The following is a 22,794-nucleotide window of genomic DNA, read 5'->3' on the forward strand; positions in this document are numbered from 1 at the left end:
ATTCATTCCCCAAAAGACAAAGTATGAACATGAAAATTTTTCATGAAATAGCATCAAATTCATAGCATATGGGAAACCCTATATAATGTAGTTGAAGGAGAATTAAATGCAAAAATATGTTAGAAAACTAGGTGCATTTCTCCATCTTGGATGTATAACCTTGGTCAAGTCAGGTAATCTCTCTGCATTTCTATTTTTCTCATCTACAAAATGACAATATGATACTGTATGCAAAAATTATAAGTATGTACACATTTGGATGTCATAGTTACCGTTATTAGTATTCAAGCATTCAAGACACGCCATTCTCTATGTATCACGTTAAGCAGGTTGAGGAGGAAGAAGAGGAGGGATGGTTTTGCCATCTGCATATGAGTGAACCCACGCCGTTCAAACCCGTGTTATTGAAGGGTAAACTGTATATACTTATCAAGACCCGGCTCAAATGCCACCACCTTCATGGTGTCTTCCCTGCTACCTATGTCTAGGCTAGGAATTCCTCCCATAGGCTTTATATCACTGAGTTGCATGAAATAGGTTCTTATTAAATATTTATAAAATTAATAAATTAGTATTTCATTTTCCCTTAAAACTAGAATATTCTGGCCGGGAACAGTGGCTCATGCCTGTAATCCCAGCACTTTGGGAGGCAGAGGCAGAGGCGTATCATGAGGCAGAGGCAGAGGTGTATCATGAGGTCAGGAGATCGAGACCATCCAGGCTAACATGGTAAAACCCCTTCTCTACTAAAATACAAAAAGTTAGCGGGGCATGGTGACACATACCTGTAGTTCCATCTACTCGAGAGGCTGAGGTAGGAGAATCCATTGAATCCGGGAGGTGGAGGTTGCAGTGAGCCGAAATCACACCATTGCATTACAGCCTGAGTGACAGTGGGAGACTCTGTCTCCAAAAAACAAAAAAATTATGAGGAACAGGGCAGTCACTTATAACAACGTTTTTGTAGCATCTAAAATTGTGTTTTACCCATTGAAAGCATTTAAGTAATATTTGTTGAATAAAACATAACTACTGCTACTAATAGTGACATTTTAATAGGAGGTTACAATGTTCTATACATGATGCAACTGACCACAGATGCGTGGGTGAATTTACATAAAACTAAAACCACTCAGCCAGCTATAGGCTCTTGAGTAATAGCAAATGGTTAATTTTTAAGCCACTAAGTTTTTAGATGGATTGTTCCACAGCAATAGCTAACTGATGGGAAGGGTAACTATGAGAAGTAAGTAAAGTCTATCATATACTAGCCATTTGATCCTTGGTACACAGTGGACATATTTTATTCAATCTCTAGTCTTAATCTTGTTTCCTTAACACACAAACACTGCCTGGGCAGCTTCAGTGCACTGGGAACCTATACGCTAGCCTGAACAACACTCTCTTCTTTGTGCTTACTTTGTGGGAATCTTTTCTTCAAAACCATTGCAAACGTCACTGACATTTAGATCAAAGGTTGTCTGCTTTCTTTGCCAGAGTTTAGCTGCCTGAGATTTGTTCTGGAACCTCGTGGTGGAATCTTGCTTGCCTAGACATAGGTAGTAGGGAAGACGCCCCCCTCCCACTTGAGAACAATATTAAATGTGGTTATGAAGTCACCAGCGTCACAATGTGCCTCCAAAGGAGTATGGGTTAACTGATCACAAATTAACAAAGAGACCAGAACCACGCATACCCCTTGATTTTGATCAGCCCACCAACCACTGCTCCTCAGAAATACAAGGCCATCTGGGGAACTGCCTGCTGTAACTTCCTAAGTGCCTGAAACCAAAAGCCATAAAATCACACTTACCAGGAAGCACGCAACATCTATTACATAAAAATGACTTTTAAAGAATACAGAGTTGGTTCAAAACAATTTCCTGGAGGATATATGTTTTATCACCTATTTTCTGAGCTCTATCTGAAAACTGAGTTTCCTCTCACCAATCCCAACCTTAATTCAGCCAGATTTCTTTTGAAAATCTGCCTTAGAGGAGTAAGAGATATGCTAGCCTCCTGATATTGGACTTGTAAAAAAGGACAGGCACATAATAGATTGTAACTGAAATGGGAAGGCTTCATGTTACAGACACTCAAATATTTGATTTAACAGTGTTCCAAGGTTTATAAGTCAGAATTAGCCTGAGTGAGCAGTTTGAAATTTTGCATCTTCTGTGAATGAAGCCTGCTGTTTTGTTTTGTTTTAACTAATGCCGTGATGTGTTCTCATTTATTTCCACTAACTGTTAAAATTTTAACTTAGTCCCTGTCAGACGCATGCCATGTTTTGTTCACACACATGGAAAAAGTGAGCATAATCTATCACCATGTTTCATTGTTTCTCTTTTCCTGTTGTGCCCTTGATCATGCAAAAGAACGCATGACTGCTTACTCTAAACCTCTGTGACAAAGTCAAGATCTGCCTTAAAAAATCTCAGGTCTTCAAAGGCCCTATTGGGCAGGATATTTTCGCAATCAGTCTTTCTCTTTCCTAAGGAAAAAGGGAGAGACAGATAAATAAGCCACTTTTTAGGCATTCAAAGAGTTGTTAGTAAAGACCCTGAGCTAGTGGCATAACCTGTTTGCAACTGTATAGATAAACTACGGCTAAATGCATGAACTGCTGTATGTCATAATTAGATTAAAAATTAAGTGGGTTTCAAAGGAGTGCATTTGTCTTGCCTTTGAGAACATGATTTTTGGAGAGAATAACCAGGCCCTTAATTATACCACATATAGAGAAAATTTTTTAAATTGAGGGTATGGTCATAAATTCCTATTTGTGTGTGCTTGTGTGGTCTTTCCTATGCATCCCTGGCAAAGAGGTTCAGCACTTTTCTAAAAGTTTGTGTTTAGGAAAAGACCAAAGTCTAGAAGAAAGTGCATCAGGGAAGTACGTTAACACTGTATCTGAGAAATTTGATTTTGACTTTTTTTTGAATCCACAAACAAGAATAGTTGGGTCTTTCCTTACTGAATGGGAGAAGAGAGTGACCTTTCTCTGTATTCCTTATCACTCATCCCACTGGATTCCAGTGGGTAAGGACAGTATAAAGACACAGCTGTAAGCAGGAAGAACTAGGTAGCATGTCTAGTATGTTTAATCTTAATGGCCATTGGTGCCATATCTAAAATTAATTAAAGTAGTGTATTTTGACATGGCCATCAAAAGATGACTATCCAAATGTAAATTTTGTTTTCTGGTGGATTTTGTCTTGTTTTTATCAAAATAATACACCTGACTCCTGTCCTGCCTCTTATTTTACCCCTACCTCCACTCCACTCTGAGACTGTCACTTTGTAATTTTCAATGTGGTATTTTTTTGTGAACAATAATTATTTTTATTTATTCTAATCCCAGCAGGGACACATACACCTTGAGATAGGTATATTTTGATGTCATAGGCATTTAAAGGTAGAAGGGAAAGATCTCAAAAGGGCAACAAATGGATATGTTTTGCTTGATCCATGAAATATTTGTCCACATTATATGTTTTAATTGAATCTGAATTTCAGACATCTCTTGAAAAATCTGCAGATCTGGAATAATGGTTTGGCAATAATCTAGTAGAATAGAGCACTGTAATCGCTACTTTGTTGGGACGGGTATCTACTTTCTTTTTTTTTTTTAGATGAAGTCTCATTCTGTCGCTCAGGCTGTAGTGCAGAGATGCAACCTCAGCTCACTCCAACCTCTGCCTTTCAGGGTTAAGCAATTCTCCACCTCAGTCTCCCAAGTAGGTAGGATTACAGGTGTGCGCCACCACCCCCCGGCTAATTTTTTGCATTTTTAGTAGAGACCGTAGACACCATTTTGGCCAGGCTGATCTTGGTCTCCCGACCTCATGATTCACCCAATTCGGCCTCCCAAAGTACTGGGATTACAGGCGTGAGCCACTGTGTCCCACTGGGTATCTGCTTTCTAGCTCACCACAATTTCCACAGTTCCCATCCTGCTTGCTTCACTGACTCCCTTTAACTGTTTCATCTCTGTAAGTATTGAGTTTAGTGTAGGCATTGAGTTTAGCCTCCTCGTCTAGCATGTGCAGCAATGCTTTGCAGCAGGACTGTGTAGGAAACCACTCCGGTGTCCTGACACAGGAACTGTTTTACAGAAGGAGGCAGAGAGAGATGCTAAGGACAAGTTTTACATTCAGCATGATGTACATGGGACAGCCCACATAGCTACTGTGAAAAAAAAGTCATCTGCAAAGTAATTGCCTACATAAAACTTTGTCTGAAAATACATTTGAGTTTTTTAATCATAAAAATCAAAATACTAAGAGATTTAAAAAGGAACAATACTTTTATAGCAGTCAAATAGAAATTATTGGCAAAAAAGCAGAGTAGCAATAAACTCCAGTTTAGAAGTTTTAACTTTTAAATAAAATTAGCTCTGGCAAAGAAGAAAAATAGGTAATTTAAGAAAAGTTTTTGACAAAGGAAAGCACGATTTTACTAGAATAGATGATTATCGGCTTAAGAGAAGAGAAATTTAGACCTAGAAACATATGCAATAGCCATTTAAACTATTTATGAAGTGATTTTGTACTTTTACCATCATTAGTCAAAGCACTAAGCAATGACTAAAACACCCAGCACAAAACCATCATATTACAATTCTGAAATGTTATATTGAAGTATTAGCACACCTTTAGGGGAACTGTAAGTATGAACATTTAAAATGAGTTTGCTTGTGAGGACATTTCAAATGATAGGAAACAATTTACACTTGGGTTTGAAAAATGACTCAATTCCAAGGTCATTTTATATTCTCCCTGTAGCCTGGGAGAATCCAGGGGGATTTGGTGAGCCCGCTCAATTACAGTTGCCCTTCTTCTTTCCCCCAACCCTATCAAGGCACTCTCTCAAGTTTTACTTTATGAGAACAGGTCATTTTTGCAATGTGCTTTATTCTCTCACTGCCAATGTCAAGCCTCCAAGGCAGTGGATTACAAATTGCATGACTCAATTCTGGGACAGAAATAGCTGGGGGAAACCTGGGAGGCAGAGGTAGAACCTGTAAGACAGTGAATGCCAAGATGAAGTCTGGGATCCAGAGAAAAATGCTGAATGCGGGTCTGGAAGATAAGAGCTAAACAACAGATCAGAACCAAATGGGCAAGGAAGGATGAGGCTTTAGAAAATGAATGCTAACACCCAACACTGAGTTCTTACCATTTGCTGGCCCCATTCTACTCTCTTCGCATGCATTAATTCATTTAAGCCTCAATACTAATAAGGTCTGTTATTAGCAAACTGGGGCCCAAAGATATTAGGTAAAACTTGTCCAAGGTCAGACAAGATTGGAGGTGATAAAGACAGGATATGAACCTAGTACTTACTGGATTTAGCACACCTGCATGCTCCTACTGTAATGTACAGTCTCACTGGACAGCCGGGCAAGCAGAGGCCAGCAGAATTATCCTGCAGAGCATGCTGTGATGATGGAAATGTTCTACACCTGCCCTGCCCAATATAGTAGCCAATGACCCTTGAAATGTCACTACTGAGCACTTGAAATGTGGTAGGGTGATTAGGTAAATTAGGTGGCATGAGGAACTGCATTTTTACATTTCCATTTTATTTTAAATTTACTTTTAAATTTTTTCACGTGGGTAGTTGTTATCAAATTGATCAGACAGTGGGTGGAGAGGCCAGGTGCACTCCTCATCAGGAACTACAAGAACACAAACAGTGGTCCTCAAAAGGAAGGCAGATATTTGGAAAGCCAAAGCCATCTTTCTGAGCAAATAAAACTCCCGTTCAAAATCCTCCAAAGGCTCTCAACTGCTTGCAGACAAACGATGAAGATTACCCTTCACCTACCATCCTGCACCCCAGCTGCTGCTCTTCAGCCCTTCGACACACCCCCAAGCTACACAGCACTCTTCTTGCAGTCACGATGCAATCACTCTTCCCTTCACCGACTCCAGGTCTCCTCTTCTCAATCTGAGCATCTCAACTTTCAAAGCCCAACTTCAGAGTTACCTCCTCAAGAAAACTTCCCTCCAAACTGAGTGTGGTGACAGTGCTTCTCTACTTCCCCAGCTCTGCCTGGCCTTTTTCACAGACCTCCTTCAGACATATATTGCAATGCTTGCTATTTGGAATCTCCCCCTCAGAGGATGTAACCTCCTTGAGGACAGGGACTCTGTTTTTCATTTTTTAATCCTCAGTTTCTGATCTGCCATTTGGGCCATAGTAGATATTCCAGAAATGCCCACTGAATGACAGATTGAAAATCTGCCATCTACAATGCAAGCAGAAGAACCCCCTTAAGAAGTCTCTGGAGAGCTGAAGTTGTTCTTGACTTGTATTATTGCTTCCTGGACCAGTGCTAGGAGATCGAAGGTCACAGAAAAACTAATTGTTGGGAGGATCAGCAGCTTCTGACAGGCATAGTCTGATATTTATTTTCTTTATATCTCATTTCATATTTAGATAGCACCTTACTGATATTATCTCTCAAATCTTTCCATTAGGAAAGTGAAACGAGAGAAGTGAAAATGACTTGTTCAAGGTTGTGAAAGGCAGAGCAGTAACAGGAACTACTTTAATACTTTCCAACGAATCCAAGGCCCTACGTGTGTTGGATTTAGGATGTGCTACATTAGCACTTAAAAAATGACATGCTAGATAGTAATTATGAGTTGGCCCTGTGCCTTGGTCCTATACCTGGGATGTCCAAAGGGATCATATCTGCCTGCCAATTTTGTGAAGATCGGTGCACGATAGAGTTTAACAATGTGGCAGTGGACAGATGGGAAAGCAGCGGTGGGAGATAGGGTGTGGGGATAGAGAATAGCCATGAGACCACGACTACCACAGAGATGAAGGTAGTGTGAAGAGTAAGCTCTAATGCCATAGGGAAGGACAAAGCTAGGGTCAACAAAGGCCTGGAAAGATGATAAAATAAGTCATAGTAACAGAATGAACAACAGAATCAATAAATACTGAAAATACGAGTACAGTTATTTCTTCAGTACTTATGTACTGAAGAATACGTTGATTTTTATTTTTATTCAAATTCTAAAGGCAAGTATTGTCTACTTTCTGGATGTGAAAACTGAGGTTGAGAGAAGTTAAGCAAGTTCATGCATGAGTGAAATGCACGAGAAAGTAGGTGGGAGAGATGGGGTGTGGGGACAGAGAACAGCCACGAGACCATGGCGGGTGACCACAGGAACAAAGGCAGTGAGAGGAGTAAACTCTAGCACCATAGGGCAAGGCAAGCGTGATGTCAATAAAACCCTGGAAAGAAGATGATAAGTGATCATAGTGGAATGAACAATAGAATGAATAAATCCTAGAAATACAATTACAGTTCTTTAGTATTCATTATGTAAGAGTATATAATGTGCTGCTCTTAATTTTCACTCAAATTCTAAAGGCATGCATTATCATGTCCATTTTCTGGATGTGAAAATTGAGCTTCAGAGAAATTTAAGCAAGTTCAGTGTACACAGTTTTTAGATGGTAGGATCTGGTGCTGAGCCTGGTTTTTTTCCTTCTATGCACAAGTGCCAGGAGAGGTTCTGTTGCCTCGGATCATTCAGTAACTACCATCTACTGGCCACATTACAACTAAAGCAAACATTCATTGTTAGTGAAAACCAGGCTCCTGTGCAAATAACCTCCTCCCGCTTTGTAGAACTAGTCCAGCCCTCCAAGAAATTTCAGCAAATCTAATTAGTGTATCTCAGGATGCTGGAATCACAAATGACTATAATATTGGCTTCATAATGTTGTTTTCTGCTCTCTTCAGAGTCTTTCTTGTCCAAAGGAAGTGTTTAAGTTACAGCAAAGTGATGAAAAACTTATTCCTTGACAGCCTATGTAAAGCTTTTGTCTAGAAAATACATCCTTGTTTGACAGATATAAGTATCTCTAATTAAAAGTATCAAGAAGAGACTCTAAAAAAAGGGTGAAACTGTTTTTTTCACAACAAAACAGTTCTGCCCACTACCACATGTGTCCACTTATCCCCCCATCAAAAGAAGCTCGTGTTTGCTGATGAAGAGACAGAAGCCCTGTTTGAACCTGTGCAGTCCTGCTAACAATAGAGATGAAGTGGCTGGGCATGGTGGCTCACGCCTGTAGCACTTTGAGAGGCCGAGGCAGGTGGATCGCCTGAGGTCAGGAGTTTGGGACCAGCCTGGCCAACACAGTGAAACCCCATCTCTACTAAAAATACAAAAATTAGCCATGCGTGGTGGCACACACCTGCAATCCTAGCTTACCTGAAAGGCTGAGGCAGGAGAATTGCTTGAACCCAGGAGGTGGAAGTTGCAGTGAGCTGAGATCACATCACTGTACTTCAGCATGGACAACAAGAGGGAAAAAAAAAAAAAAAAAAAAAAAGAAAGAAACAAAGCACTTGCACCGGAATTGCAGATTTTTCTGGCATCCACTTTTCTATTCACTTTCAACCCAAAATTCTATTCATTGATTCTTCTTCAGGGACAAAGGAAAAAAAAAAACCTGAGGAAAATATCAAAAGTCCACACATGTGATCTCATTTTATAGTCATATTTTTTACTCCCACTGAATACTCAGAAAACTGAGGCTCAAAGAAGAGATCAAAGTTCACAGAGATAGTACACAAATGAAGGAAATCTCATACCCAGTTCTTTTCTTGGTTTTAGAGAAGAAAATGGGTGAATGAAATGAAGGATCTATGGCAAAATGAGCAGCAGAGTTTTGTAACTTAGACTTAATGATTGGCTCAATTCTAATATTTTATCAGATATTTTCAGCCTTTGTTTCTCCTCTCCTCAACAAAGTTGTGAAAAAACAAGCCAGGACATTTGGGTTGGCCTCTGTATTCCAAGCCATCTTATCTTTCCCCAACTACACACACAGAAAATCACACCTCGTTATTCCATGATCTGGCTCCTTGCTACTCAAAAGTATAGCTCAATAAGGAAGCAACATTAGCATGACCTGGGGACTTGGGAGAAATGCAGAATCTCAGGCCCCATCCAAAACTCATGATATTCAACAAGATCATCCCTATGCATATGAAAATACGAAAAGCACCCTTTTCCTAATCTCTCTTTAGCACAGATGCTTCTTATAGGAGACTAATTCTATACTCCACGTTTTGTTTGTTTGTTTGTTTTGAGACAGGGTCTTACTCTGTCACCCAGGCTGGAGTGCAGTGATGCCGTCACTGCTCACTGCAGCCTCAACTTCCTGGGCTCAAGTGATCCTCCCACCTCAGCCTCCTGAATAGCTGGGATTACAGGCATGCATCACCACACTCAGTTAATTTTTGTATTTTTTGTAGAGACATGAAATTATTTTTTGCCATGTTGAACAGTCTGGTCTAGAACCTGAGCTCAAGTTATCCACCTACCTCAGTCTCCCAAAGTGCTAGGATTGAAAGTGTGAGCCATCTCACCCAGCTTATACCCTGCTTTTTTCTATCCTGGGTTATGAGCAGTGAAAATACTCTCTGCTGTGGTATGAGCTGGCTAAATATAGGCTTCTCCCAAGTTAGCTCAATTAAAAATCCCATGGCACTACAAGGTCTTTGAAGAATAATACTGTTGGCATTTTAGCAGGCCAGTGAGGGAATATTTTATTTTGAAGCTTTTTTTCTGTTTCTGATGGAAACCACGTCAGCTATGGCCTCTTTTCCTTAAGCCCGTGGGCATTACTGCCTTCATCCTCTTTTTGTGACACAGTGTAAATAACACCATGTTCAGGTTGATGTGCAGCTCACGATTGTTGAGCTATGCAATGGCTACGCTTCAGGACTAGCTCAGCCGCTGCATAGCTCAATGAGCTGCTTGCAACAACCTGCTTTGATCTCAGTTTCCACCTTTATAAGATGGGGTGTTAAGTGAGGAAACAATTTTTCAAGTGTCTCTCACAGAATATTCATAGAGATACACACACACACACACACACACACACACAAGTGCATGCATACACACACGTACTCACTTTGTGCAGGCTCACCTTTTGAGAAATCCCTCTTTCGAAAATTTAAAATGAGCTTAAGTATTAAAGGGCCTGAAAAGTCTTTTTTTTTTTTCCTACTATTTTCACACTTTGAGAACTAATACTAGGCTGGAAGACCTCAAAGGACTCCTGCAGCGATTACATTCCATTATCGTTCCATCGTTCTACCATTTGTCCTCTCATCACAGAGGATTCTGTTGATTTTTGTCTTACTGGTTTTCAAAGTAATTACAGAATTTATTATTATTATTTGAACCAAATTTTGCTTTAGAGGACAATAGTCTCTACTTTCCATACACATGAAGCTGGAGCAATTCCCTGACTTGGTACAAACAACTTTTATTCTACGTGGACCAAATCAGCCCTGGCAAAGTGAACTCACATTTCAAAATATGCTGCTTTCAATTCATTTTGAAGTCTAGATTAAAAGGGATTGTGCAGCACTTGTTCAACTGGAGATACTATTGTTTTGAAGGGAATGCACACCAAAATGGACCTTTGTCTTCCCAGAAATTCTGTCCGTGCAGATTCTGGCACTATGAAATTACACTTTTCTTCTTCTTCTTTTTTTTTTTTTTCCCCAAAATACTTGAGTAAAGGCTCTCCCTCCTTCAGGTTATAAATATATTCATTTTTCCCTAAGATCTGCCGCTACATTCACCAGACCATGCTGCATCATGGCCTTTCCTCCTTTACCCTAATTATACCTTTTATGACAATAAATATACCATAGCAACAAATGATAAAACATTTTAGCCATATTTGATACATCACTCAATATAGTCCTATCCTTTTGGGGAACAATTTGTTGCTGAGTTTTCTTCCTATATATTTTGTTTCTTTTTTCATTTGATAGCTACCAAAAAAAAAACTTTCAATAACTCTGTAGCAATCAATAATTAATCAATAAACCTGTTGAAGTGTAGTTTTTCACAACAACAGGACAGCTGGATAATAAAAGCTTTCTATAACTTTATGGACAGGAAAATCATCTGAATTAGGCAGGACCAAACAGTGATAAAGCTAATAAGATTGCTTATTTCAAAGAATACATAAGTTTTCTCAGTGGGTCAAAAGTCATATTGTGATGATTAATATTGAGTGTCAACTTGATTGGATTGAAGGATGCAAAGAATTGTTCCTGGATGTGTCTGTGAGGGTGTTGCCAAAGGAGATTAACATTTGAGTCAATGGACTGGGAGAGGCAGACCCACCCTCAATCTGGCTGGGCACCATCTAATCAGCTGTCAGCCTGGCTAGAATAAAGCAGGCAGAACAACATGGAAGGACTAGACTAGCTAAGGCTTCTGGCCTCCATCCTTCTCCCATACTGGATACTTCCTGCCATCGAACATCAGACTCCAAGTTCTTCAACTTTTAGACTCTTGGACTTACATCAGTGATTTGCCAGGCACTCTCAGGCCTTTGGCCACAAACCGTAGGCTGCACTGTCAGCTTCCCTGCTTTTGAGGTTTTGGGACTTGGACTGGCTTCCTGGCTCCTCAGCTTGCATACCTATTACGGTCCATTATAGGAACTCACCTTGTGATCATGTGAGTCATTTCTCCCAATAAACTCCCCTTAGTGTATTTATCTACTATTACTTCTGTCTCTTTACAGAACACTGACTAATACACATATCCTCCTCCATCTCAGGTGGACTGCAGAGGGAAGGTGACAGGTATAAGAGTGTTTTCTTTTTCTCTATGAAAGGAATCTAAGGATGAAAGGACAAGGTTCCTATGCCTACGACATTCTCAAAACCTATTTTCCAGCTATCTGAAAACCTTTTGTGGAATTCAGCTGCCTCTCCCTGATACCTTGTGCCTCCACGCAGGCATGAATGTACTGACGTGAAAGGGGGGTATTTGAAGGGAGCCTGTCTTGTGATGTCCTGTTGAGCTCCTGCTTAACGCTGTGTGTGACCAAACTAACCTTTCATCAAAGGAGCCCTTGTCACAAATCTCAGTGATTTCAGTCATGAGGTTATTTCTCTTAATTTGAATGCAAGGGTAAACAGAATTTGAAAAAGCTCTTTTAACCTCTTGGAAAGCATTTGAGGCTTTGTGTGCCATAGATAGACATGGACAAACTTTGTGTTAATAAAACACCAACTGAAAATTTTCAATTCTAAGCCCATTATTACAGAAGATTATTCTAATCCATGGTAATTTCATTCCAATAATTTTCATTTAGTTATCACTTTCCATTGATCTAACATGCTTACCTATCCTTCATAATAGCCTAGATTAGCCTGACAGGACATATTTGTGAAAAACGTCTGATTACCTCCAATAAAGCTATTTCGCTAAAGACTGATTTGATTAATTTATTCCCCCACATTTTCCCCCCCTTAGAACTTGCAGGTCTATAATTTACTATAGCTATATCAACTCACCTTACTAGTGTTACCACTTGAGTCTAGTCATACAGAAGAATAGCTCCAGGTGCTAGAATCATTAACTAAGAATATTAAACCCTTAAATAAGATCTTCCTGTATGTGTTTTACCAACAAGGAGTCTTTCATATTGCCACCAATTAACGCTAAGAAAATTAAACATCATTTATAAACAAGATTAAAGACATTTTTCCTTCCATAACCAATTTAAAAAATCAGAAGGAAAATGTTTTGATTCATGCTCATCATATATATGTAAATATATCAAAAAATGGCTCATATTCAGCAAATATGAAGCACCACAACACAAATGAAAAATATTTTGGCAACTGTCTGGCCCTTGAGCTGTCTAACGCAAAATGTGATATGAACGTGTGTTAGTCCTGCTGTTAAACATTCACTGATCTTAATAAATTAGTTACAAACTATTTTTTTTTTCAAAAACACAGTGAACTTTCGAAACCCAGAAAAGGAGGCGCCTGTTCCAGTCACTCACATTCCACAGAAGGTGAGAGGAAAATTAGCACTGAATAGTTGATCCAATGGAAGATAAAAATTGTCTGGCTTTTGGGCAAAATGGCATGGTGAGTTCATACTTCAAGGAATACCCCCTCCCATATGAGCACAACAATAACTGATAAAATTTTTTAAGTGAAAATTAACAAAAGCAAGAAGAGCCATTTTCTTGGTCCTGAAACAAAACAATGATTCCTACTCACATGACTGAAATCAGGGAGAGTGGTGCCTTGAAACTTCTGGCATCTTGGCTCAGAATCTGTGGGTAATAGAATCAAAAACAGCCCAGGTATTGTAATGGACTAGCACTAGGATTATTATACTAAACTGAAGGCTTGGGAAAATTTCCCCTAACCTCTCAATTTAGCTAAAATCACCTGCAGAGAAATCTGGTTCAGTAAGATCTGCAGTATCAACCCAAACAGTATTTCATGGAAGGCCTAAGCCAGCAAAACAAGATTTGTACTGACCTGAGAATGTATGGGACCGGGGGTGGCAACTACAAAATGACTAGATGAATAATTAGGCAGAGCAAGAGAAACAACTCCCATTCAAGATGAGCACTCAAATGAAAATTCCAGAGCCACTGATGGAATTAATGATGAGGAAGAGAGTAATGAGGAGATGGGTTAGTATATCCATTTTCTCCTATGAGCAAACTGTTCGTCCCTGCCTGTGTAATTCTAGCATGCATGCACACCCTGCTAAGGGCTATCTTACTAACTTAAGGGTGTGTGTGTGTATGCATTGTGTGTATATGAGAAAATATGAAACTATGGAGGCAAACAAAAACACGTGCCACACTCCAAATTACAGTGATAGTAAAATAAACATGGCTAGTTTCGGAGTCACTGAAAAATGATTCAATATGTGGCTTCCCAGAATTCCAAAGTAATTTTCTTTAATATGTAAGTAGACAATAAATACTCATTGGGTGTACTGAGAAGAGAAGTTTCATCACATTAGCATTTATAACTTAGGTCCTAATGAGAGGCAAGAAAACACTGCATTAAGAGATAGATGATTTAAGCTCAGATCCAGTCCAAACAGTTTGCCAAGTGAGTGACCTTGAGTAAATCCTGTGACCATATTTCAATCTCATTTTCTCATCTGTGAAATCATCTGGCCACCTAGAACATTAGAATATAACAAGAGGCTGGGGGTAGTGGCTCTCTCCTGTAATCCCAGCTCTTAGGGAGGCAGAAGCAGGAGGATAGCTTGTGCCCAGGAGTTCGAGACCAGCCTGGGCCATGTAGCAAGATCCTGTTCTCCACAAAAAGGGGAGGAAAAATACAAAAAAAAAAAAAAAAAAAAAAAAAAAGAGAGAGAGAGAGAGAGAGAATATAACAAGAAATGATCGAAGCACTTTCCCACTTCATCAAATCTTACAAAATGAAAAAATATATATATTTGCCCATATTAATGCTTCAAAGCAAGACAGAATTTCATTTATTATGCCAGAGATTATGAGGAATTTCTAAGATTAGAGGCTGATAGACTTATATTGATGAAGCAGAAGCAGAGAGACCACAAACCTAACCATGCTCAAGAGGAGAGAGCTCTTCCAGAAATTCCTGAGATAACTCAAATTCAGAAAAATACATGCCAAGAGCAGGCCAAATGCATTGGACAATTATCAAAGGAAGAAATTAAAGAACTGCATTTTAAATAGTTGGGTAGTCTTACCCTTCCTCAGCCCACACTATGTACCATGAAACAGTAGTATTTTATCTCTACTTAGACATTAAGGTAATACTTCTTTAAAAAAAAAATAGTGGACAGTATATTTGGAGAGGGGGCCTAAAATGAGTGTTAATTCTAGACAGCACAGCCTGAAGATAGAAGGGTGGTGGCCAATTCAGCATGCTCTGAGCACTAATCCCTGAAATGGGGTCTGGATATAAGAATCTCAAGGAGCAGGCCCTAAGAACATGGCCCATGCAACTTATTAGGGGAAATAGGAGTCCCCATCCACAGAAGAGAATCTTGTCCTGCACTCTGCTCCACTTCTTCTGTAACAACTTAAACCCCAATTGCAAAGGCAAGATATTGGAAATAAAATCTACATCCACTAACAGCGATCCAGATAAATCAAAGACAAGATAAAATTATAACCCAATATAATGAGAAATGAAGGAAACCAACCCCATGAGAGATAGACACAAAATTCATTAAGGAGAAAATGTATCTTCTATGAGGGAAAAACAAAAATGGGACAGAGAAAGATCTAAGAAGCTATCACACTTATAAACATTTTTAAAGGAGTATTTAGTGCATTTGTTTCATACTGTTGAGTACAAAACGACCACAAATTCAGAATCTTAAAACAATATATATTTGTTATCCACGAGTGTATTCTGATATATATTCATGTTCTCCATGAGTCAGGAGTCCAGGTACAGCTCAGCCGGACTGTCTACTCAGGATTTCACAAGGTGCATTCAAGGTGTCTCCTAGGTTTAACTTTTTTTTTTTAGATAGAGTCTTATTCTGTCACCCAGGCTGGGGTGCAGTGTGCTATCCTGGCTCACTGCAGCTTCCACCTTCCATGTTCAAGAGATTCTTCTGTCTCAGCCTCCCAGGTAGCTGAGATTACAGACACATACCACTGCACCGGGCAAATTTTTGTATCTTTAGTAGAGATAGGGGTGATTCACCATGTTGGCCAGGCTAGTCTTGAACTCCTGACCTCAAGTGATTCACTCACCTTGGCGTCCCAAAGTGCTGAGACCACAGGTGTGAGTCACAGCACCCTAAGTGCATCTTATCTAGAGCTCAGGATTCTCTTTCAAGCTCACATGGTTGGTGGCAGAATTTATTTCATTGTAGATGTAGAACCCATGGCAGATTTCTTCTTCAAAGACATCTTGGAGAGAGTCTTTGCCCTCTCGATCCTGTTTGAAAGAGGTCGCCTGATTAGGTCATGCCCACCCAGGAAAATCTTTTGATTAACTTAAAGTCAACTGATTAGGGGCCTGAATTATGCCTGCAAAATCCCTTCATCTTTACCATATAATGTAATATAATCACAGGGGTCATATCCCATCATTTTTGCCATATTCAGTTAGAGACAAGTTAGGCTTCCACCCATGCTTAAGGAAGCAGATTATACAATGTGTAGGTCATTAGGAGTTGTAGAATTTTGCCTGTTACAATAACAAATATGGAACACATAAAATATCAAAATAAAAAGTAAAAACTCAAAAGCTGAATTGTTTAAGAGAATAGATACCTGGAGACTAAATTTAGATCATCACTGAATAGAAATTACATACATCAAAATACACAGATTATAATGAATGTATCTTAGCAATACCTACCCAACCAAAATTTTCTAGTGCCTCTTTGTAGAGAGTTCTAACCATTTCTCCAGCAAAGACTTTTCTGATTTCTATTACCATAGATTACTTTTGTCAGCTTTAGAATAAAGGTTTGGAAAGTGAAAAATCTTGCCTTGTTCCTAATCTTATTGAGAAGGGTCCAATATTTTAACATTAAATACAGTGCTATCTGTAGGTTTTCCACAGATGCCTTTTATCAGGAATTCCTAGTTTGTTTGGATTTTATTTATTTGATTTGATTTTAATTTTTTTGAGACGGAGTTTCACTCTTGTTAGCCGGGCTGGAGTGCAATGGCGCGATCTCAGCTCACCGAAACCTCCACCTCCTGGGTTCAGGCAATTCTCCTGCCTCAGCCTCCTGAGTAGCTGGGATTACAGGCACGCGCCACCATGCCCAGCTAATGTTTTGTATTTTTAGTAGAGACGGGGTTTCACCATGTTGACCAGGATGGTCTCGATCTCTTGACCTCGTGATCCATCCGCCTCGGCCTCCCAAAGTGCTGGGATTACAGGCTTGAGCCACCACGCCTGGTTGTTTGGGTTTTAAGTCATAAATAGGTAAATATTGTTAGATGGTTTTTCTCTATCTATTGAGATAATAGCACACTTTAAAAAATCTTAATAAATTACAGTAATTAAGTTTTGAATGTTTCACTTGATATTATCTATTCTTTTTTAAAATAGATAATATTTTATTGTTATAAAGAATAGATACTAATATCAAGTGAAAAATAATGTTGCCTAGGCTAGAGTGTGGTGTCACAGTCATTGCTCACTGCAGCCTTGACCTACTGGACCTAAGTGATCCTCCTTCTTTGGCCTTCTAAACTGCTGGGATTATTTGTGTGAGCCACTGTGCCCAGCCTATTCTTTTTATATATTGGTGGATTTAATTAGTATTCCAAGGGATATTAGGGATATTTTCTTTAATTGTAATGTCTGTCTGGCTTTGGTATTAGAGTTTTGTTGGCCTAATAAAATGAAATAAGAATATTTTCCTCCTCTATTTCCTGAAAAAGAAGTTTATGTATAATTTTGGGGTTTTCTTTCTTAAAGGTTTCAGTTCACCATTAAATAATAGAAATTTATTTATAGGGAGTTAATTATAAATTCAAATTTCTGAACAGATATCGGGCTAGTCTGATTTTCCATTTCTTTTGGTGTCAGTGTTCTTCAAGTGTGTTTTTCCAGGAATGTGTCCACTTAATCCAAATTGACAAATTAAATTGCATGGAAATTGTTCATGATATTTCATTATTTTTTACTACCTAAAAGATTCATATTCATGCATCCTCTTCTATTTCTAGTAATGATCAGTCTAGCTAAGGGCTTATTAATTTTATTGATTTGTTCAAATATTCATTTTATTGGTTTTTCTCTATGTCTCAATTTTCTGTTTTTTCTCTAGTGTTACCTTTATTATTTCATTTATTCTATATACTTTGGGTTAATTTGCTTTCATTTATTCTATATACTTTAGGTTAATTTGCTTTGGGGCATGGATTAATCGGCAAAGTTGAGCAAGGTTATGAAAAGTTCTATATTTTGGTAAGCATGTGGATAAATGAGTGCATGAGCTTGTCAAAACTCATCAAATTTTATACTTAGAATTTTTGTATTGCAACTGTCTGTAAATTATCCCTTGACAGATCTGAAAACAAATATTGAACTCTAACTGGTAAGTTTACGTTGTACAGTAATTAACAATCCTAAAACTGCTTCATTCTATTCATGTATTCTAGACCTGAGCAAATGAATATTTATAATAAAGATAATTTAAGCCAGGGTTTTCATCACTACAGAAGAAAGTCACAAATGTGGAAAAGAATAAAAACCCTGTAGAGTTAGTTTGAAACTGGAGGTACAATGTCTTTAACTGACTTCCAAATGTTTCCAAAAATAATATTGTGTGTGTGTGTGTGTGTGTGTGTGTGTGTGTGTGTGTGTAAAGAGACAAGGAGCAATAGAGAAATAATAAAGAAAAATAAACAATAGGTAAAGAATATAAAGAGTTCCTTGTCCTATTTTGGGTCTTTTTCCTGAAATAAATTTGGATATCATATAAAACTTTAAAAGTTACAAAAAATAAGTTCTACTATACAAATGAATATTGACCTATTTAATCATTTAACAGAGAGGCGCACTCTTAGCTTGGAGACTGAATGATGAGACTGGCTCTGATTCCTGCCTTAGGTAGGCCTGGCAGTTTTCTGGGATGAAAAGGTAAAGAACAGAAGCACAGGGCACATTCTCTGGAAAGAAAACTGTCAAGATATGTTTGCTCTTGAGGGACCCAAAATAGAAAATCTCTTTTCCTTTAAGAATACTTGCTGGAGGGGGGTAGGGAGGAGAGATAAAATTAAACATTGGCACAATAGTGCTGGAAGCCACTTTAGGAATAACTTCTATAACCTTTTAGTAATTTTCCATTCCCCGGATAAAAAATTTTCTATAATTTCCAGTTCTAAAAACAAATCGTCCTTTTTCTGAGAACTATGCAACATGTTCATTTCCACCTTTTTCCTTTCCTAATTTTAGAACAAAGCAAGCTGTTATTAGGTTGTCTTTTTGCATTTATCATGTAAAAAACCCCTGCTGAAGCCTTTCTTCAAAACTGAAATAAAATAAATGCGGTATATTGTTTTCTTTTTCATTTTCCTTTATCTTTCTTTTTTTGTGTGGTATGTGAATGTAAAGGTAAACATTTCAAATTGCCACGATATAATTTAATTCCTCTCAAAGTCTGACAATGCCTTAATAACACATTATTCAAGGAACTGTTTAAGGTTCCTGCCTCCATTTAACTTTTTATCTAAGTATTTATCTATTGTACTTTATCTCAGATTTTATGATGATAAAAAACACACATCACTTCGCTTCTGACCTGGTAGGAACATACTTATACAATGCCAGGAAAGGAGATTTTCTATTTTCACTTCCAGTCTGACACTCAGGACTCCAGAGCCTATTCGGAATGACTGTCACTTCTGGTAAAATAAACTTGAGCAAAGGTTTAAAGTCAAACACTTTTTTTTTTGATTAAGTAGATTTCTGTTGGAGGAATAGACTTCTTATTTCTAAAAAAATATATGTGTAGAAAGCATGATTACTAACTCAGAGATGAGTATGTTCTATTTCTAATAGGGCATGTTTTTGGTACTACCAGATGTTAGTATATTCTTAATTCAAATCATCAGGTTCAATTACATCACCAGGAAGGGCTGTTGTATTCTTCCTGTATGTCAGCTATTAATAAAATATGTTTTTAATTTTAAAAATTGCTTGGCTTTGGTGTAGGGCATTACTCTGGGGAGCTGAAAATACAGAAAAACAAAGCAACATATTTGGACCACTGAGGTTTTCTAAACACACTAAAATAAATTTCACGTAATTTTAGAGCCATTTCCCCTTTATACTTTATGTTTCTTGTGATACAATACTGATTTAAATATACTCATTAATTCTGATGGTGGCATTTTAGTTACAGGTATATGACACGTTAATAAACCCAACACCATTTTAAATCCCTGAAAGAAAAGGAGAAGTGTATGTCTGTGTTCATATGTGTGTGCATGCATGCATGTGTGCATTTATGCACAGTATGAAAACTGTTAAATTATTTTCTGCAATTCAAAGCCTTTCTGTTCATGACTTGAAATGAAGGGAATGTACCCTATGGGAAGCATTCACTCAACCTGTGCACAAACGTTTTAGCTGTGAAGCAGTGGAGACATATGGAAATCATTTTCCATACATAAAACATGGCTGAGATAAGTCACACGTAAACAAAGGTTTCCAGGATCTTCAAGGGCTAGAGTAGTGCAGAGTAAAGGTATAGTCCTACTATTCTACTATTTAAATGTCCGTTATCCAAAGAAAAAGAGAAATTTATTTTTTCACTCTTAAAAATAGACTTACTATGAAAGATTATTATTTACTTAAATTATTTTTAAATACGCATAATATTGCTATCATGATACCATTTTATTTTACTGGTTTTAAATAGAAGTAAGGGTCATATTTCACATTAAGAAAATAGAAGGTAATTTTACGTAAGTTATAGCCGAGAAGGAATATATTTTTTAAATTACACAGGAAAAAACCTCTAAGAGAGGGCAAAAGGGTTTCATACTGAAAGCCACTTTTAATCAGTTGGTAGTGACTATATGAAACATGGATTGAAAAGGAATCTGAAGTGGTGTCCAGGCTTCAAGGGAATGAGAACCATTGTTGATTTATGATCTGCCATGGACATTAGGCTGGAAAGCTGCAGCACTTCTCTAGCGTATTTACCAAACCTAAGCATGGTGAAATGTTAGCTCTTAAGTACATATTCAAAAATCACGACTCACAAGAAGTAGTTACATGCTTATAGACTATTGGTGAGAAAGTAAATTAGTTCAGCTATTGTGGGAAGTGGTTTGGAGATTTCTCAAAGAACTCAGAACTACCTTTCAACACAGCAATTGCATTACTGGATATATATCCTAAAGAAAATGAATGGTTCCACCAATAAGACACATGCACTTGTATGTTCATTACAGTGCTATTCACAACAGCAACAACGTGAAATCAACCTAGGTGCCCATCAGAGGTGGATCTGATAAATAAAATGTGGCATATGTACACATGGAATACTACTCAGACATAAAAAGAACAAAATCATGTTCTTTGCAGCAACATGTATGCAGCGGGAAGCCATTATTGAGCAAGGTAATGCAGAAACAGAAAACGAAATTCTCATATTTTCACTTATAAATGGAAAGCTAAATATTGGGTACCTATAAAAATGGCAATAACAGACACTGAAGACTGTTAGAGGGGAGGGAGGGAAAGGAGCAAGGGTTGAAAAACTAACTCTTGGGTACTATGCTCACTATCTGGGTGACAGGATCATTCATATCCCAAACCTCAGCATCATGCAATATACCCCATATAACAAATATGCACATGTACCCCCAGAATCTAAAATAAAAGTGAAAATTATAAAAAATAAAAAACCAGTTACAGATATTATAAAAAAGAAATATGATTTATAAAAACGAAATAAGCATGAGATCAAAGTGAGACAAGTAGCTAGGCTAAACCATACAACTGATATGTACACCTTGGAAGCATCCTAAACTTAACCCTTGATTTTCTATGTGCCAATTGAAAGGGAAAAACCAGGGTACCTAATTCATAGTGTCCCTAAGACAAAAGGAGTCATTCTCCAGGTGGCTTACCCATGTTCTTGATATGAAGATTGACCAAGAATTTTGCTGTAATAAATTATAAAGATAAAAAAATGCAATATAGTCAAGAATACCCTTAACAAAATATAACGATGAACTTGAGGCCTGTTTTGATAATGACTTTTCATATAACTTGAGAGCATGCCCCTAAAATAGAATTTAAGAACTGCATTTTTACAAGAACCAACCAAATGTGCTCTGTACTGATCTGGTTAAGTTATAATTTTAATGTCCAAACCAAGAAATCTTTGAATATTGATTTAGTATGTAGGTACTACAAGCTTAAGACTGTTCACTAGCAAGTGTTTGGAATGCAGCACTTTCTGTTGCCTAGTATAGATAAATCTGCATGCATTGAAAGTCAACCTGATTTTAAAAAGGGTGAATTTCAGTCTAGCTTTTGAAGCCCATGACTGCAGCTAAGAGGCCAGCATTCCTCCTTCCCACTTGCAGGGGCTACAACATTCAACTTCTACTTTCTCTGTAAAACACCACGTGTATAACATGTGCCAGTTTTTCTTTCCTTTGGTTTTATTTTCAATCCATTCCTACATCCAATGGAACTTTACTTTTTAAAACAACAGAATATAATAATTTGACATTACAGAAATGTATTATTGAAAAGCCTGGTTGCATAAGGAGAGAGTCGCCCAGTCAAGGAAGTTAACAAAAACATTTGTGAGTCCAGGTCGATTCTCTCCCTAGCCCAGGGCTTTTGAGTTTGGGTTTATGAATCCTCAAAGGCCAATTAGCTTAGCTGGTTAGAGCCTGGTGCTAATGATGCTAAGGTCAGAGAGTGGGTCCTCTGGGAGTCAGTGAGCTTTGAGTAGAAAAAAGTAGAACAAAATCATTTCCACAGCCATGCCGTGGACCTTTATCCAATGCCATCCATCTCTCAAAGCCTCATTTGCACGTGGCTGGCTCAAGGCCACCTTTCACTACCATCTGATTGTCTGATGGTGGGCTACTTCTAAAAAGAAGAAATTTTATGACTTCTGCCTTTTAGTCAAATTAGATATGCTGTCTCCATGCCAAATACACATTGATTTTTCTAAGTTAATTTCTACTCAATTCAACAGAGATAATGAAATCCAGATATAAGAAGGCAAATACTAACATTTATTGAACATCTATTCTGTCAGGCACTTTTGGATACCTTATATACATGAAGTTACTTAATACTCATATCAATCCTTCTGGAGAATGGACATACATGTGCATGTAAATAACTGTAACTCTAAAACTGGGTTTTTCAGACAGACTTTAATTCTCAATCCCTAATAACTATAGTGTTAGGTAGCCTTGTGTGAGGAGTTTTTTTTTTTTTTT

Source organism: Cebus imitator, unplaced genomic scaffold (assembly GCF_001604975.1).
Source record: "Cebus imitator isolate Cc_AM_T3 unplaced genomic scaffold, Cebus_imitator-1.0 Scaffold91, whole genome shotgun sequence".
NCBI classification, from domain to species: Eukaryota; Metazoa; Chordata; class Mammalia; order Primates; family Cebidae; genus Cebus; species Cebus imitator.